Genomic DNA, 16,511 nt, shown 5'->3' with positions numbered 1-16,511 from the left:
AGAAAAAAAAAAAAAAAAAGGAAGAAGAAACAGCCCAGGTTCAGAGCCCGATAAGGAGCACCAAGTATGTGGGACTGGAGCAGAGGGGTCGTGGTGCAGAGGCGAGGAGAGCACGAGGTGCATCTTGGTTCAAATTCTTGGTCCAGTCCTGTCTAGGGTCGTACATTGCTATTTCTGGAAGTGTGGACTTTTTCCTGGCAGCATTGTGGAATCATCAAAGGTGAAATAAATGCTTAAGTCACTGTCTTAAGGTATGTGAAAAGAAAACAGGGAGAAGCCCAGTGGCTGTTGAAATAATCCAGGTAGAAATAATGAGGACCAGACCTAAGGTGATGATGGCGGGAAAGGAAAGGAGAGGATGGATTTGAGAATCACTTAGGAGAAAGAATTGTTTGCTGATTTGGTGGAAAGTGGGAGGGGAGTAAGAGGGAAGAAGAAGAAAGGTGACTCTTGATGTTTCTCGTTGGGAAGATCCACTGTCTGAGGGTGTCATTCATCGGGATGGAAAACAGCAGAGGAGCAAGTTTGGAGAGAGAATAGTGAGTTCAGTTTGAAGTAAAGTTGGGGTGTCTGTGGGCACTCAGCTGATCTTGAGACACCCAGACCCCAGGAGAGAAGTCAGGGCTGGAGACGTGTATTGCGGAGGGAGTGGAACTGGTGGTTCCAGCTGTGCAGACAGTTGAAATTCCCAGGGATGGCCCAAGGACCGAAGACAACAGACGGAAGAAGGGGAGAGAGAAAAGAGGACCAGGGAAATCCACAAATACAGATGATAGTAATATTAAGCACCAGGGTTTTTGGTGTTGTTTCCGTATGTTATGTCAGAGAATTTTTACAATACCCCCTGAAATAATTATTGTTATTGTTCTTTACAGATAAACTATCCAAAGCTCAGGTAAGCAACTTGCCAAATCGCCCAAGTGTTACATAGGGAAAACTGTCAGGTGTGTCCAAGGCCACAGGAAGTTCAGGTAAAGATTGAAAAGGGGAGATGAATTTGGTGATTAGGTATTTAGTTGGTAGAGAGTTCTGAAGTCTAAATCTAGGTTGTCATGGGTGAACAGAGTAGGAGTTGAGAAGCAGGGGCACTGAGTGGAGTGTGTTTGTGTGTGTGTGTGTGTGTACACGCATTTGTCCACGGAGGAATATTTTTTGTGTATCATGGTTACTAGAGCTTATATTTTAGTTGAGAGTAGTGGAGAGGAAGTGACTGAAGGTAGAAGAGAGAATAACTAAGGGAGTAAGGTTCCAGAAAAGATAAGGTGGCCAGGGTCTGGAGTACAGGCTTGTCTCGGGAAGGAATAGGGACGTTCATTCCTTTGAGACAGGAGAGGAGGAGGGAAAGACACGTGCGACTGTGGATGAGTACGCAAGTGGAGGCCGCGAGGAAGTTGAGAAAGTTCCTTCCTGACGGCTTGGGTTTTCTCCGTGAGGTAGGAGCAAATGAAATCTGCCGAGAGCGAGGGGACCTTGAGAAGACAGTCGAAAGTGAGTTCACAGTTAACTTGGGAAAAGGAGCTCACTGACTTAGGACAAGTAATAGTCCTGTATCATTCAGGGCCCAGCTGGGGTTTTTTTCAGTGGGGATTAGATGCTGGTGGTGGTGTTTTTTTGTTTGTTTGTTTTTCTGGTTGATAGAGGAAGATGAATACCATGAATGACCTTTTAAACTAAAACACACAGACAGCCCTTGCCTGCAATGTTAAGTTTAGATGCTGATTTAAGGAAGCTTCAGGATGTTGGATCCAGGGTGGGGTGTGGAGGGAAATAAGACAGAAGGAACAAAAATTGAGCTTAGGGAACTTGTGTTCTAGTCTTAGTTCTTCCAGTAACAGAGAATGGGTTTAGGGGAGTCAGCTAATCTCTCTGAGCCTCAGTTTCCTCATCTTTCACTGGAGGAAGTTACTCTTCATGTCCCCCAAGCCTCTTGTAACTCTTAGGACTTCTGTGAGACTTGTACCTCATTGGACAAAAATGAATGGACAAAAGAATAAGAGTCGTTTGAGTCCTGTCATTTATCATTCATGAGTCCTGATAACAGCTCTAACGCCAGTGAGTATTGACAGCGTGAGACTAGGACAGCCGTCAGGTGACCGTGTCCAGGTCTCTGCCACTGGGCTGCACCTGGCAATGGGAGAGAGGTAGCAAGTCAGGAAAGGGGGAACAGAGCGTGGGGCTATAATGGGAGTTGGGCAAGGGGCAGACAGGGTGGGTTTGCTGTGTGCCAAGGCTCCCTGAGACATCATTTCGTAAGGGTGGTCATAGTCTTTGTGTTCCTCATCTACATTTTCTTTCCCTATACGATTGCATTTTATTTTCACTGGGTTTATTTCTCCCTCTTAGTTAAAAGTGTGCCATGTGGGAGAGAATTCGACAGTGGAAGAAGGTTAAGCATTATTTGAAGCATCTTACCTTTAAATGTCCTTTCTCCTTCCCATCTCCTTCATTACACCTTGCTTTTCTTTGCCCGTAGAGAAATCAGAAACAGTTTGAAGCATTTCATCACTCTTCTCAGTTAGCTGTGTTCTTCCCCTGGAAAGTTTATTCTTCAAAGCCATGAACTGTTTCTGCCTCCTATTAAGAGCAGGGATGGCATCTTTAAGCCCTGGAGGGTGTGTGACCCTAGCATTAAAGGGTGAATCCAGATCAGGTGAGTGACTCAGAGATGATTGTAGTGATTTAACATGCCTAAGCAGGTGATAGGACACTCTTTTTAAAATTAAACCTTTAATATTTCTCTATGCTGTTACGTATTTGAGAGAAACTTGGGCATTTCCTTTTGTCTTCATTAAGCTGTTACACAACTTAATGCTTGGAAAATTCTTCACAGGAAGAAACAGGGTGTAACAGTTCGTGTGAGACATTTTTTGAAAATTCGCCTTTTTAGCTTAAGTCTGAGAATATTCTCTCCACCTCCCTGCTCTAATTTCTTTCAGAAAGTGTTAATATCTCCACATAATTAAATATTCTTCAAAGAGAGACATACTAAAAAAATTAAAACCATTTAAACACAAAATTAAAGCATAGTCTATAAATGTGTTCTTCCATTTCCTGAGAAACAACAGGAAGGATTTGCTTTCTCAAAATAAACTAAGTAGCCTGACTGAACTCAGAATAGTAGAGATCAAAGATTCCAGCATCATCACACAATGGGAAATTTGCAGTCATTTTTTCTAACCTCGGAAAATCAAGTCTAATACTTTTTTTTTTTGAAACACAAGGAACTAGGATGTGTATATACAATTTAGAAACATACCTTTGGCATATGTGAAATTGTGTAACCTAAATATGTCTAGGAGAGTCTATTTCCAAGATGTATTTGATCAGTATGGGCATGTTAGACATGCAACCATGGAAAGTGTCCTTCAGCATTAAACTTAGAATAGAGAAAAACCAACTGAGTTTCTATATATCCATATAGCATCTAAACTTGAACTTGCTAGGTTAGTGAATTATTTCATAGCTTGGCTAGTAAGAAAAGTTTAGCAGCTCATGTTGACCATGGAACTACATTGAAGAAGGAATCTGCTATGATAATCATAATAATAATAGTATATGAATTCCCAGGCAGGAATAGGGGCATTTGTTAATATTTCTCTACTTCCAGAAACGAGGAGTGGGAGCCCATTTTAAAGAAAGGAAATCAGTTGTGTTATGGTTGCCAGATTTTTGTTTCTGAGCTATCAGCAAGATTAGGGAGAAAATATGTGTTATTCATCTATCATTAATTTGTAGGCTCAAAGAATATACAATTTTATATTTCTTAAATATAACATAGGTCAACATTTTGAAATATTGAGCAGTGTTTATATGTATTGGGGAAATTATGTATACATTGAGAACTTTATAGACTTTCTCAATAGACTAGTTTTTTTTCTTTGTCTTTCAAGAAAAGGTAGAAAAACAGATCTCAAAGTAGTAGACAGCCCATGATCTCAGTTTCTTTCTCAGTCACTTTATTTTTAACCTAAGTCTTTTATATTTACAGTGGGTCTCTTGTAGATAACGAATACGGGGTCTTTTTTAAATCTTCTCTGACAATCTGTGTCTTTTAATTGGTGTATTTAGATGATTCACATGTGATTATTGATATAGTTGGATTAATATCTACCATGTTTGTCCAACTGTTTTCTATTTGTTCTTTGTTTCTTTTTTCCCCTTCTTTTTCTGTCTTCTGTGGTTTTAAGTGCACATTTTATATGGTTCTATTTTGTCTCCTCTTTTAGCATTTATTTCCTTTACAGAATTTTTTAGTCCTGGCCCTGGAGGTCACAGTTGATCTCTCACTTTCTTAAACAGCAACAACAACAAAAACAAACCAGAAAACAAAACATTTGTGTGTGTATGCATAGAAAAAAATTTGAAAGGATATATATCAAGACATTAAGAGTAGTTATGTCTGAGTGTCAGGATTGTAGATGATTTTTTCTTTTTTTATAGTTTTATGTATTATCTGATTTTTTAAAAATAACAAACAAGTATTGCTTTTATAATCAGAAACAACGAGGCTCTTTTCATTTTGAAGAAAAGGAAAAGGCAAGTCAGAGCAGAACAAGCTGAAAATCTCCCATGGTTCTGAAATTTATACCCTTTCTCTGCTTCTAGCTTGAGGTAAGCACATTGTCCCACTACACCAGCACTCCACAGGTAGGAAATAGGAAGGGGCTTCGCAGCTTCTCACCTTGCCCTGGGAAGGTTGTCAATTCTTGTCCTCTACCATCTGTGCCTGTACAATGAGAATGAACCTTCTGAATGACTTAGCGTCAATTCACCCTGTGGTTTGACATAAAAAAGTTTTCCATCTAATACAGAGTAAACCAAAACCCTCTATTTCTGCATAATTAAGTTTTCCTCTACCTGGAATGTTTCTATGCCTCTTAACCGTCTTTCAAAAAATAATAAGCAGAATAAGAACACTCGAAAACTAAAGTATAGCTTTCCATGTAAAACTTGTAATAGTTCTTATGGTTTGCTGGTATGAAACCCGTTCTCTTTTTGGGCAGGGTGGGGAGGGGAGTGTTAGGGCTGGTACCTATGGTAATAGGTGAAGATATTGTAACTAGTGTGAGGCTGTTGTTCTGTCTGGATTTGGGGGAATTCAGTCCCCCTTGTGAAGTTTTAGAGAAAATTATCACTCCTGTTCTTGCATTGTTAATTGTATCCTCTGAATTTACTTGTGCATGTAAACCAAACCCAATTAAGGTTTAGGAAAGTTGCATGGCTCAGTGCAAACAGATGAAATGTAGATTTTTTTAAAAAATGGTTTTTAGTACCAAGTCACCTGCCAGGTGTTTTCAAGAAAGTCATAAATTTTGTAAATACTGCAGTTTGTTAGCCTGTATAATTGGGACTATTATCTTTTGCTGCTTAATTGCTGCATTCAAGTAGACAAAAGACAAGTGAAGCTTTTTGTGTCTTCTGAAAGAAGAGAGTCTAAAAAAAGCGAACTCTTTTTTCTCTTCTTCCAAGTGAAAACCTATAGTTCTCCATTTTAATGTATCTTATTATAAGTGTCAGGAAATTTTATTTAAGGTTAGAAACGAAGTAGCAGTCATATTCTGTTTAAAGCTAATAGAATTATACATTTTGATATGTACAAAAAAAATTAGAAAAGTTATGAAATAAGTGTAAAAAAGAATTCATTCGCAATACATTTATTGTTGCAGCTATGTTAAAATAGATACAAATTTTGAAGGGAATGCAAAAATATAAATATTGCTATTTAAGGAATTATAAGTAAAATTTAACAAGCTTTCTTTATAATATTCTGATGTTAGACATTTTACAAGAAGTAGAGACATCAGAAATCAAGTCTCTGGGATGCTTACTAAGATAAGTTGGAAAAGGTATTGAATTTTTATATTTGCAGTATAAACCATATTAGTAGACTGTTCAGTAGATGGGGGGAGTAAGGTAAGTAATCTGACTCTTTTTTTAAACTCATTTCCGAATGAGAGACTTGATACATGGAGATACTAGTGGAGAAACAATGATGAAAAGTCCAGGGCTTGTTACCACGTTAGCTCATTTATTTAAGCATTACCTGTGTTGGCTTGGTGCCTTTGACCTGCTGCTGGTGGTCCCTTTACTCTGGTTTTAACTTGTCGAAGTCTACATTATAACATTCTCTCTGTCTTTTTGTTCCTCAGGTACAGCTGTGAAAATTACTTAAGTGAGAAATGGTTTGGGGGTAAGAATTGTGAATGGAGGAAAGAAATAATCCTCTCATTATGTAAATACAGGGAAGGAGGATTATCTGCAGCCCTGAGCTTTCACCCCAAAATAACTGATAGTATAATAGGTCATCTTTGCTTTTATGAATGTAAACCATAATGCTTTAATAACTACTCTTAGGAAAAAGTCAAGAGGCACTAATTTTGAGCTACCTTTTCATCCTTTTATTTCATGATGATTCCTCTATGTGCTTCCTTAATCCTTTGCTCTTTGAAAGAAGTATGAACTTGTGATCAGTCCTGCCACAAAGACCCAGTATGAGATCTAGATATTAGAACAGTGCATTGACAAAGAGGCCAACTCCAATTTTATGCTTTCAGGAAGTGGTTGTAAACAGTGAAGTGAAAATTTTAAAATTGCAGAAATGATTTTGGCAGTAACCAATAAAAATACTGAGTGTTAAAATAATCCTTATATAATTGCCAAATTGATATACATTTTATAAATACATATAATGAATAAAATATATGAAGTATTTTATGTATTTGCTAAAATAAAGTTTCCTGCCTTTTTTTTTTTTTTTTCCTGCCTTTTTTTAAGTGTTTCATTCTAGATGAGTAATTCTTATGTTTCAGGACACAGTAACACTTAGACCGAAAAGCAACATTTTTACAACAGTTTTAAACTACACTTTACCAAGTAGTATTCCCACTTTATGGATGGAACCTAAAAGCCAAGCAGTAAGTTTAAGTAGTAGGTCACACATTAGATGAGCTATTCATTCCTATGTAAGCTTTCATCAGAGCTGGGAAAGAAAGCTTACAAATCTCCTACTTAAGGCAGGCTTTTATCTGAACCATTCCAAGATTAAGGGAGTGGACATTTTCAGCTTTTCTAGAAGAAATAACCTCTGCACTCTGATCTCTTTCAAACTAATCATATTTTAAAGTAAATACTTTATGCTAAAACTTAAGGCAACTGATTTCTTTCTTAATAGAAATAGGTGTACATCGTCCTCTGTGAAATAACTAACCAAAGACAAGCCCATGTTCAACCTTCTCTGTAGTAAGTTTACTAATTCCAAAGCTTGTTACCCTTACCTTACAAGTGCTATTTTTTAAAAAAGGAAATTTAGAGGATTTTTTTGAGATTTAAAAAAAAAATTTTTATAGGATATTTTGAGATTTTCCTTGAAAACTTTCTAACATTTTCCATTCCTCCGTTTAGTTATTATCGATAGGGGCTTTGACAGGAAACGTCATTTGCTGCAGATGTGATGATCTCCTGGGATAAAGGCAGGTGGAAGTTGCTGGGAGACAGACTTCAGCTTAATATGGGGAACAGATCTCCTTTAAAGCCAGGCAGAGCTGGGCTCAACTGCCTGGCACTGTCCAGGTCCCAGCACCGAGGGCACAGAGGCTGTCCGTGCTTGACCCAGGGTGTAGAGAGACCTGAAACCTCCCATGGGAGGGGGCCCAGAGATGCCCTCTGAGGTCACAAAGTACATATTCAGTCACAAGCTTTATGCTGGAAAAACCTTTGTTCAAGTACCAACTCTGCTACGTATTGGCTGTGCAACCCTAGGAAAGTAATCTAGATTCTCTAAGCGTCAGTTTGCTTGTCCTTAAAATGAGGATAAAATGATGTGAGACTTATCATGTGAATTTAATAGATCTAAAGCACATGGTGTAGTTATTCCTTCTGATTCTGTAGCTTTTCGCTCTCTGCCCCTTTTCTGTTCTTTTTCTGCCCTCACATTCATTCTCTTACAGTCTTTATCTTCTCTCCTGTTCTCTGCCTGTGCCCTATGGCCTAGGGATGCCCTGAGCCCCTTCGGTAGCTTTACCATCAGTGTCTGATTCCTGGGCAAATCAACGAACAGCTGGTGATCCTCTGTGTCCTTTGGAACAGCACCGAACACGTTAAAAAAGCCAAGATACATTGCTGCGTTAGCTTTCCTATGTGCTTTTACTATGGCACTTTCAGCTTCACAGTTGGTGGTCATGAAAGCACTAAATGGAGTTGGATATGGATAGAGAAAAAATTTTTTATACAACAGGTTATGAAAGTAAAAATCTGTGTTGGTAGCATTTAATTTTTCCTCTATTTAAGTCTCTGTTTTGGGGTCGGGCTCCTAATTGTGAATATTATATTTGAGAGAGAAGAAGAATATCAGGACCACAGGGCCAGAAGCATTGTTTTGTTTTTTTTTTTAAGTCAATGGGTTTTTTTGTTTTTGTTTTTTTTTAAATTTATTTATGGCTGTGTTGGGTCTTCGTTTCTGTGCGAGGGCTTTCTCTAGTTGTGGCAGGCGGGGGCCACTCTTCATCGCGGTGCACGGGCCTCTCACTATCGCGGCCTCTCTTGTTGCGGAGCACAGGCTCCAGGCGCGCAGGCTCAGTAATTGTGGCTCACGGGCCCAGTTGCTCTGTGGCATGTGGGATCTTCCCAGACCAGGGCTCGAACCCGTGTCCCCTGCTTTGGCAGGCAGATTCTCAACCGCTGCGCCACCAGGGAAGCCCAGAAGCATTGTTTTTAACAGGAACGCTTAACGTAACTTTAGGGAATTGCTGTGGGTACTAAGGGGGCAACATAAAAAAATTTATTACCTACATGCTATTTGAAGACCCACTTGCTTGACAGAGTGATATCCCTTAGAAATGTGATGGAAACTCATTAGTACATCTTGACTAAGAGGATTTGGTTATACCATTAAAGAAGTACAGGTTATTAGAGCTGGAAGGCATCTTTGGGGCCACGCAATTCAATGATTTTCTTTTATAAATAGTGAAATGGAGAATCAGAGGCATGAAGTTTCTTGTTCCTTGAAACATAACCCTTTGTATTTAAAAAAGGCACATCAGGCAGATGTGGCCCCTACCACTGTAGCTATTTTCTTACATTCCACTGCAGTACCATGATTCCTGCCTCTGGGCCTGGAGTCATTTCCCTGTGGCTCAAAGATGGTCTCTCTACTCTGTTAGCCCTGATTGTTGAGTAATGCAGTGATGCGAAACTTCCTGTGTTCTTACTCAGATTCTTTCTTTTGTTCATGTTCGATGATTTTATGAAATCTTTGGTTTATTGGATTGCTGTGGCCCAGGAATAATCTACATAGGCAAATATTGAGACAGTTTAGTTTTCCTGTGTTCGACAGTTTTGTGATCTCTTACTCTGTGCCAGGCACATTTATGTTTTTATTTTTATTTTATTTTTTTGTGTTTTTAAGTAGTTTACGTGAGTTAACTCGAGAAGACAGCTATAATTACCTATATCCAGTTGTCAGGTCAGAAAACTGAAGCTTACAGTGCTTCAGCATTTGTTCCAGATTCTACAACTGGTAAGCTAGAACTAGATCCCAGGACGGTTTTTCGGACCATATGTTCATCATCTCTGCCTTGTCTACATTTTCTGCTCCCCTTACTGCCTGTGTAATGGGGAACAGGGCGTAGAATTGAAGATCTCATGGCAAATGATCCAAAGAGGATCATCTGGCCTAGCCTCTTGGCTACCAACAAATGAGGTATGATATCATACGTGAGGCATTCGAGGCCTTGTTTTTATTTATTTATTTATTTTGGTTTGGTATTTCAAAGTAAAAGTGGTCTTTTAGTTTTTCATTATTATAAAAGTAGTAAATCCTCATTGTAAGAAAGTATGAAAATATAAGAAATAATGGAGAAAATTAAAATATCCTTTATAGCTCTGATGATTAAAAGTGGTTTCAAATCTCAGCTGTATCACTTGCTAGCACTGTTTGACTTGGGGCAAATTTTGTAGCCGAAATGTCCATGCCTCAGTTCCCTGTGCATAAAACAAGAATAGTCATAGTGCCTGCCTCGTGCAGTAGTTAGGATTAAGTGGGTTTTTATTTGTGAGGCATTAGAATAGTGCCTGACACATAATAAGAATGACATGAGTGTTGATTAAATAAATGATCACCCATGTCAACGGTCTTGCCATCTGTGACCCCTGGGGAAAGAAGTAGAGGCAGATCCAGAAGGTAGATTGTGCAGTGCCGTGAATAGATAATGGGCCAAGTTGTGTGGAGACAGAGGCAGGGGAGAGTGGCCCGAGACCCTCTGCTTCTATTTGCTTCCTTAGTAATCCTAATAAACTGGCACATTAATAAAGGTCTGTCTCTCACTTTCGTGATACTAAAAATGATTCTCCTCTTTCTACTCCTTGCTTTTAGGGAGCCCACAGAAGCCAAGCCTGTTTATTTGAGATTTTTCTCTTCTAGGCTGTGCCAGACATGAATTTCCTTTCATGTGATATTTTCTGTGGTCTGTGTTAGTTTAGTTCTTCCTTTGTTTTCTTGTGCTTTGGTGTGAAGAAGATGCCCTGTTTATAGAGCCTTGGTGTCTTTCATGTATAATGCATTCTTAAGCTAACTCCAGTTGCTCTGACCCTTTGAGATTTTTAAATTGCTTTGTTCCAGTTTCTAAGCATTTTTGAAATATTAAAAATGCTCATGAGGGTGTGGGTCATGGGAAAACTTTTCCCAGAGTTGTTTGTTCTTAGCAAATTGTGAATTTGCATGGAGAGGTTTAATGCTGGGTTAAATTCTGCCAGGTGCATTGGTCACTTGAACTTGAATTCCCAGTTCTGTTGATATTTAAATCCATGTTTCTTTTTTTTTTTTTTTTTTTTATAAATTTATTTATTTATTTGACTGTGTTGGGTCTTCATTTCTGTGCGAGGGCTTTCTCCAGTTGCGGAGAGCGGGGGCCACTCTTCATCGCAGTGCGCGGGCCTCTCACTGTCACAGCCTCTCCCGTTGCGGAGCACAGGCTCCAGACGCACAGGCTCAGTAGTTGTAGCTCACGGGCTTAGTTGCTCCGCGGCATGTGGGATCTTTCCAGAACAGGGCTCGAACCCGTGTCCCCTGCATTGGCAGGCAGATTCTTAACCACTGCGCCACCAGGGAAGCCCCTAAATCCATGTTTCTAAGGCATGAAGTGCAGAGTGGGAGCCTCTTAAACCTAAGTACCTATGTTGCCTATTGTCCCATCAAAGAAAGGTCTTAAGTAGTGCTTGGGTTTGCATTGAAGCATCGTGTCAATAGTCAGGATCAACAGATGTGTCTGTTCTCAGATTTTTGTCTTTGAACCAAGACTTTCCAAAAAGAACACAGGCTTGTTTTGAATATTGCCGCCTCTGGGTGTGAGTGATTATGCAAGTCAGTAGTATTTTTTTAAACTATTCATAATAGATGCAGAGGTCTGAAATTGCAAGAAAAACAAAAATACTTTTTCAAACAGCTTGTACAAAGCAGCCTTTGAATGCAGGTGGTCCTCAACTTACAAGGATTTGCAATTCTTCCTCCTTCTGGTGAAAGACACCATCCACCATTCCCACTTGGCCATTTTCCATTATATAGCCTTCTCATTTAACTCCAACCTGCAGTGAGTTGCCAAGTTGTCTCAATTCTATCTTAAACTTAAATTCTTACATTTTATCCGTTATGTCTTAAAACTCTCCAGTGTGCTGCGGCAGTGCAGAACTCCTGTGAGGCCACCGTCCTGTCTCGCCTGGCCTGCTGAAGCGGCCTCCAGCTGCCCTCTCTGACCTTGACCTCCAGTGCTCTGTACAGGCTGAAGTCGAGGGGTTTTTGCAAAACAAAGCTCAATGTCAGTGACCTGTGTAAAACCCTCCAGTGACTTCTCATTGCCCTCAGAACTCCTGCCTAAGGAGTTAAAAGCCAGACCCCAGAAGGAGTCTTCAAGACCTTGCAAGAGGAAGTCCCTGCCTCTATCTGGAATCTACAGCTATTGCCCTGCCTCACCTCCCAGCATACTCCAGACTCACACTCCCCTTACAGCCTCACAGAACTTCTTTCTATTCCTCTCATCTGCTATGCTTTCATGACGATAAGCCTTCAGGGTGTGTCTGTTGTCAAGAATGCTCTTTCCTCCTCTGCTGCTTCACTTTTGTCTAGCTAACTCCTATTTCTTCCCTTTTTCTTAACTTAAATGTCATATTCTTCAGGGAGTCCTTTTTACCCCCTGAACTAAATGAAGTCCCCTTGCCATTTGTTTCTGTGGTACTTTCTACCTCTCCGGCATTTCACTTGTTACATTCGTGTGCCTCTTCTAATAGATTCTAAGCCCCCTGAAGGCATAGACATGTCTGTCTTGTTCCACACTGTATCCTAGTACCTAGCACACAGTAGGATCTTGAATGTTTTTTGAATGAATGAACATGTTCCAAATCACCCCCATATTATTACTTATAGTAAGCGTTTGTCAAACAGCCCACACATGCATTTCAGCCAACTCCTTCCGTTGACTTAAATTAGCTTAGCTTAATTGTACTAAATATGTACAAACATGAAGTAAAATATATACTCCTTATGCTTATAGCTTTTATACCACTATTAAAACATTTTAAAAATCACCAATAAATGCAAACAATATTTTAAACCATTAAAATTTAAATTAAACATGATGAATGCATTTTTTGCTGAGACTAAATCACCTACGTCGATTTTTTTAAATTACTATAAAGTTGTTGCCTCGGGTCCTAATATATACTTAATGCATAAGAGTCTTTTGATTTTGATAATAGTAGTGCAAAAAATACCTGTTGGCAATAAATATGTTATTCAGAAGCACATTATGGACTTGAAGGCCTTGCTTGCTATCATCTCAGGACCATCAGATAGCAGCTGTGCCAGTGAGCAGTCCTTGAATTACAATTTTAATGATTTTAATGATTTCCAGTTTCCTTGCTAGTGCAGTCAGTGTCTTGTACATTCAAAGATAAGGCTAGCATTCCAGAGTTACTGAAATCAGCATCAAGCATACATCTAATTCAATGATTGCTAGAATCAGAAACAGGAATATAATGTTTGTGAATTTTAGTTCTTACAGATGTGGAAAATTTGTACAGTTTCAGCATACAGCCAAGTGTCAGACTGCTGAAGGAAGTCAATAGATAGTAGAAATGACTCATTTACACTGTTTTGAAAACAACTTGAACAAAACTCCTTTTCTTATCATTGCCTCCGCTTTGTAAATTTTTGAACCACTAAAACAAAACCTTTGTCATAATACCTTCATGCCATTGTGAAGACATTATTATGAATGCCTTAATGTCATTTGACCTTCATTTGGTATGACTTCATCAATTATGTGTCCAGTCTGCCTCTGTCCTTTTCCTTATTAGCCTGTAGCAATTAATATAGTACAGTACTCCACTGCCTGTCATTCCATGGTGTCATGAAATCAAAGTCTTAACTCGATGATCAATAAGTGTCTTAAACTGACCTTTATCATTGTCATGTGTGTGCTTGCCTGCACTCTGTCAGCGTTGCTGATAAGGATCACTCCGTGCCACTGTAATCATAAATGTATACCTGGGCACTGTGTTGGTAAAGGGTTGGTTCAGATGATCCAGTGTGAAATTGTATCAGTTTCTTTCAGATGAACACTGAAATGAAAACACAGGACTGAAAGATATTTTGGAGAAGTCACAGATTCTTGAGTGTATCTGTGGGTCTCTAGAGATCCTGAGACCCCCATTTGAGAATATTTGCTTATAGCATTCACAGCAGACCATGTACAAACCATAGCCAGATCATTGTGTTTATGGAGATGTTCTGGTTTATGTGGGTCATTCCCTTGCTTCTCTACCTCTCTCTAGCCTGCTAGCCTGTCCCTGCATCTTACCAAGCCCCTTTTTGGTGAGAGGATGGAGAAGCCTTGTTTTCTGGTCTCTCTAAGGCCTTAGAGGCTCTCTGTTGGAGTCTCTTTCTGGCTATTTGTGGTCCCCTAGGTAACTCTGAAGCCCTATCCCTCAGGAGCATGGAGCACCTGTTGAGGAGAGAGTATAGTAAGAATATAGCAGAGGGGGTAGGGAAGGCAATGAGGATTTCAAATATATCAGATCCTTACACTTAACATTAAAAGGAAAAATTGGTGCAAATTTTGCTGATATAGACCCCAACGTTGTAGCGGTTTTATTACATCATGGCTTTAGCCTAAGGACCTAGAAGTCACTTACTTTTTTTGCATGTATAATTTTAATAGCTTTACTGAGATAACATTCATATACATACATTTGGCCCAGTGAAAGCGTACTATTCAGTGGTGTTAAGTACATTCACAGAGTTGAGCAAACCATCACCACAATCAATTTTAGAATATTTCATCACCCCAAAAGAAACCCTGTATCCATTACAAGTGATTCCCATTCTCCCCAATCCCCCTAGCCCCTGGCAACTACCAGTCTACTTTCTGTCTCTGTAGATTTGCCTGTTCTGGATATTTAAATAGTATTATATAATATGAGGTCCTTCATGACTGGCTTCTTTCACTAAGCATAATGTTTTAAAGGTCAGCCATGTTGTAATGTGTCAGTATTTCATTTCTTTTTTTTTTGCCAAATATTCCATTGAATAGATACGCCAACAAATTTTAAGTGTATTGTTCGGTGGTGTTATATTGTTGTGAAACAGATTGTTTCACATTGTTGTGAAACAGATACCCAGAACTTTTTCATCTTGCAAAACTGAAACTAGATATACTTCATTTTATTTATCCATTCTCATTTGTTGATGGACATTTGCATTGTTTTTCACTTTGGGGTTGTTGTATATAATGTTATGAATATTTGTGTACAAGTTTTTGTGTGGACATACGTTTTCATTTTTCTTGGTGTATACCTAGGAGCAGAATTGATGGGTCATATGGTAATTCTATATTAATCATTTTGAGGAACTGCCCAACTGTTTTCCAAAGTGACTGCACCATTTTACATTTCCATCAGCAACATATAAAGATTCAAGTTCTCCACATTCTGGCCAACACTTATTATTTTCTGTCTTTTTGATTATAGCCATCTTAGTCAGTGTGAAGTGGTATCTCATTGTGATCTTTATTTGCATTTCTCCTATGATTAATGATGTAGAACATCTTTTCATGTGAAGACATTTAGTTAAACAAATTTTTTTTTCTTAAAGATTTCCTAGACTCCTGTGGTTACAATTTAAGAAGGAAGTACACTTTTGGGGATTGGAAGATTGAGAGAAAATAACTGCCCTCATTGTGGACTGACTATTGGCAGGTCAGAATTTAAGCAGAAGCAGTTGAACACTCACATTTTCAGGGACCTACATATGGAGTCCTTGTCCATAATAAGCAAAGGAAGGAAGAAAAGGTGGAAAATGGGCCCAAGTATAAGAGATTCCCTTTCCAAGTGCTAAGCTACCAACACAACCAAGCCAAAGAATGGCCTTCAAATGGTGGGAAAATACAGTAGTCATCTTTATATTCCCCAGTATCTTGTTTGGTGTTTGGCACAAATTATTTATTATTTGTTTCGGAGAAGATGTATCCTTGAGTGTAGCAGACAAACCAAGAGTTTAGAATCTTAAGATATGAGAATTAGAAGCTTTACATTATATAAAATGGGGCTGTGAAGTAAAGCATCCGTAGATTAAATTCATAAATGCTACCAGACCTCCTCAGATTGCACAGATTCCTTCAAAAATATGTGCCTAATATCTCCCATGACTACCACCGCACACACATGAAAGGCATTTATGAATTCACTGATGCCAATGATGTTTATTTATTTCAATATATCTCACTTTATTTCCCCCCTTACATAAGGCAAATCAGTTCTTGCAGTAATAAAGAGCTAATTGTTGAGTTTCCAGGATATGCCAGGCACTGTGCTAAAACCACATAATGTCATTGTGCCGTTTAATTGACACAGCACGTGAATGAGGTCTGTCCCACTCTTATTCCCATATTATAGACAAAGAAATTTAGGCTCAGCATCATTAAGGAACTTGCCCAGTATCACACCAGCCCTAAAGAGACAGGCCAAGAGGATTCTAGGCTTCTAGCCAATGCTCTCAACCACTGAACTCAGTACAGAAAAGTCTTCCTTATCCCACTGAGTCTTTGCAGCAGGAATTGGGAAGATGTAGAATTTTATGTACATATTGATGCCGTTTTATTTGGATGGAGATTTTGTCATTGCTCCCCTGGCCTGCTCACTGCAGGTGCAGTTGAGTGTGGCAGGAACCTCACAGGGGGTGTGGCCATGGCTGCACCTGAAGCAGGTATTGCAGTTTCGTGCAACTTAGGAAGTTTGGACTTGATCCTAGAACCAGCAGGGGATTTTAACCTGGGAGGGTAATGATTAGATGTTCTTTTTCTTTTCTAAAGAAATGTAACTGTTGGCATTGTGGATTATAGGCTGGAGTAGGTGGAGATGGGTGGCAGGGAGTTTGGATTAAAGCTTAGATTTGGCAGTGGGGAAGAGAGGACCAATGTGAAAGATTTCTAAGGTGAAACCATTAGGACTCGGTAACCTTGGGGATG

General features: G+C 39.2%; 1 protein-coding gene across 5 annotated transcripts in view; it reads left to right on the top strand.

Moving 5' to 3' along the window:
* Positions 1 to 16,511, top strand: part of LRRC8D (leucine rich repeat containing 8 VRAC subunit D) — a 109,387-nt gene that overhangs the window by 29,776 nt on the left and 63,100 nt on the right. The window contains exon 1 of one of the 5 annotated variants that reach the window (XM_082383618.1): positions 2,474 to 4,611. The exons of the other annotated variants lie outside the window; for them this stretch is intronic. The gene's annotated coding sequence lies outside the window, so the exon portion shown is untranslated. Of the gene's footprint in view, positions 1 to 2,473; positions 4,612 to 16,511 lie in introns of those variants that run through there. 5 annotated transcript variants of the gene reach the window in all.

This window comes from Balaenoptera borealis (assembly GCF_965194805.1).
Source record: "Balaenoptera borealis genome assembly, chromosome: 1".
In the NCBI taxonomy this organism is placed as follows: Eukaryota; Metazoa; Chordata; class Mammalia; order Artiodactyla; family Balaenopteridae; genus Balaenoptera; species Balaenoptera borealis.
The sequence above is the reverse complement of the archived record's forward strand: the minus strand, read 5'-3'. Positions and strand labels throughout refer to the sequence as shown.